The 2,903-nt window shown below is 35.1% G+C and overlaps 1 pseudogene; it reads left to right on the forward strand.

Annotated features, from left to right (window-relative positions):
• The first annotated feature begins 344 nt into the window (after positions 1–344).
• On the forward strand, positions 345–1,269 carry LOC123946036 (annotated as a pseudogene).
• Positions 1,270–2,903: the final 1,634 nt, after the last annotated feature.

Genomic DNA, 2,903 nt, shown 5'->3' on the forward strand with positions numbered 1-2,903 from the left:
TAATGTGTTGCTGTAGTAACATAATTAAGAGAGCTCCTGCACATATTGACAATTTGGGTACAGGTACAGGTCTTACATAAAGGCACTCAAGACGGGACTTTTAACATAGAACTGTGAATATGATTTTCCTTATCAAGAGAGGTTATGTAAATTATTTGTGACAGACTGAGTGTATATTGCAAAAATGCACACAGGAAAAAGTTCCATTGTTTCATTTATTGGGACTACTAATATTAACATTAAAATTTTTAAATCTTCAATTCCTTTACTATTAAAATACTCTTTTTTGGGGGGTCTTGTTTCTCTATAGTAGATAGATTTTGCTTAAAGAAAATAAAAGCAGCATGAGAAACCATACACTGATTGCAGAGTTCATACTCTTGGGCATCTCACATGACCCACAGCCTCAGGTTGTAATCTTTATCTTTTTATTTATGGATTATGTATTAAGTGTCACTGTAAAAAAAAAAAAAGTCCTCACCTGGATAGAATGACATCTCAAGACTCCTAAGTCTCACTTCCTGCAGAATTTCTCCTTCTTAGAAATCACATTTTTCAGTTTCTCTATCCCCATATTTTGGGGGGCAATCATTAGGAATGCCAAGACCATTTCCTATAACAATTGTTTAGCTAACTATTTTTCTTCATCTTCATGGGTGTTTCTGTATTTTTTCTTCTCACTGCCATGTCTTTTGATTGATACACTGCCGCCTGAAAGCCTCTCACCATGATAATGAGAAAAAAAATCTGAACCCTGCTTGTCTTTGGGTCCTGGCTAGGAGGATTTCTTACCATTTTCCCACCACTCATGTTCATCCTCCAACTAGATCTCTGTGCTTCCAATGTAACTGATCATTTCTCTTGTGACTATTTCCCCATCTTACAACTCTCATGCTCAGAGACATGGCTTTTAGAGATGCTTGGTTTTACTTTGCTTTTGTCACTCTGCTCTTTACTTTAGCATTAGTGATTCTCTCCTACCTGTGCATCCTTAGCACCATCCTAAGAATCCCACCTGCTAGTCAGAAGAAAAGGGCTTTCTCCACATGCTCCTCTCACTTGATTGTCATTTCCATCTCTTATGGAAACTGTATATTCATGCATGTCAAGCCTTCAGCAAGAGAAAGAGCATCACTGACCAAAGGAGCAGCTATTCTCAACACCTTAATTGCCCCTATGTTGAACCCTTTTATTTATACTCTGAGGAACCAGCAAGTAAAACAAGCTTTCAAAAACTTGCTGCATAAAGTACTGTTTTCTAGAAACTAATCAAAATATGTATTAACATGAATAGATGTTATTATGAATATCCAAAAGGGGCAAATAAAATTTCAACTTCTAGAGTATCCTCCAATATCTATCTCACAGATATCTGCAATGTTGTGTTCATTTCCTTAAGCTTACTGTTAAACCTGAAGTAACTTTGTTGTGTCTTTCTTTCAAACCCTGAATAGGTTCCATTTCCTCACTGATTTACAATACCAAATAGAGCATTAGTGGCTATAAAACAATAATTATTTTCCTGACTGTTCCAAATAATAAAAATATTTATTTTACTAAAAAGCCTTGAGTAAATGCTCACTTCATTGATTTATTCTTAAATTTTTTGTTGTTCCTAATATCACATTTTCTTTTTTTCTTACATTTTTGTTCTTAAAACTAAAAAAGTATGAAATAAATTGTTTAACAACCATATTCTGTGCACACTAGCTGCATATCTGTCCAGTTCTCCCCTCTCAGTTGAGTGTTTATTTCACAGCTTATAGGTTATTTTATAGTCACACATCTTTTGCTTTCTAGTTATGCTTAGGGCATGTGTTATGTCTTTTTTATGTACTACCCTTGCTTAACTGTGTTATTATTATTTTTTTAAGATTTATTTATTTATTTGAGAGAGAGAGAGAGAGAGAACATGAGCAGGGAGAAGAGGAGAGACTGAGGGAGAGGGACAAGCAGACTCTCTGCTGAGTGGGGAACCTGATGTTGGCCTGAGTTCTAGGACCCTAATATCATCACCTGAACAGAAGCCAGGTGTATAACCAACTGAGCCACCAGACACTCCATTTCTGTGTAATTTGTTTAAATATGCAACAGATGAAATTATAGGCAGTCACAATTACACCTATGTCATGTGAGTGTTTGATAGGAATTTTAAAATAATAGTATCTCTTCTATAGAGAACAACTATTCTGTGCCACATGCTCAACCATATATGTGCTTAAAATATCATGTTTAACCTTCACAGATATATGACAACATAGATTTATTATCTCTGTTACAGGTGTGCAAAGTGATGCTTGGAAAGGCTGAATAATTTTCCAGAGGTCTTGAGGTATAACAGCCAATGTGATAACTGGTTTGTAAAAGAAAACAAAGAGACAAAAAGTTGTATTTCTTTCATGCATATTTAGAATTGTGGGAACCTGAAAATATCTATAGCTTTTACTTAGGACCTGCACAATTTTATTGGTGTTTTACACTCACATTATATCATTTAGGCATGGTTATATTATTATAGCCGTGTCAGGGAAGGTACTAACTCCTAATTTTATACTTGGCATATAAATTAGAATTTTATTTTGTTTTATTTTATTTTAAGATTTTATTATTTATTTGAGAGAAAGAGTAATTAGTGGATGAGGGGCAGAGGGAAAACTAGGCTCTACACTGAGCAGGAGAGCCAGATGCAGGGTTTGATCCTGTGACTCTGGGATCATAATCTGACCTGAAGGTAGACACTTAACCAACTGATGCACCCAGGTACCCCTACATTAGAACTTTAATCAATCAAAACAAGAAACTCTTCAGCACCTATTGCTGGTTAGCAACAGAGCAAGGAGAAAATATATAAAGTGTTAGTAGTAATACTAAAGATCCTTATTGTAAGGCAGATGAAAATTACA

The sequence above is a fragment of the Meles meles genome, chromosome 7 (genome assembly GCF_922984935.1).
Source record: "Meles meles chromosome 7, mMelMel3.1 paternal haplotype, whole genome shotgun sequence".
NCBI lineage: Eukaryota > Metazoa > Chordata > Mammalia > Carnivora > Mustelidae > Meles > Meles meles.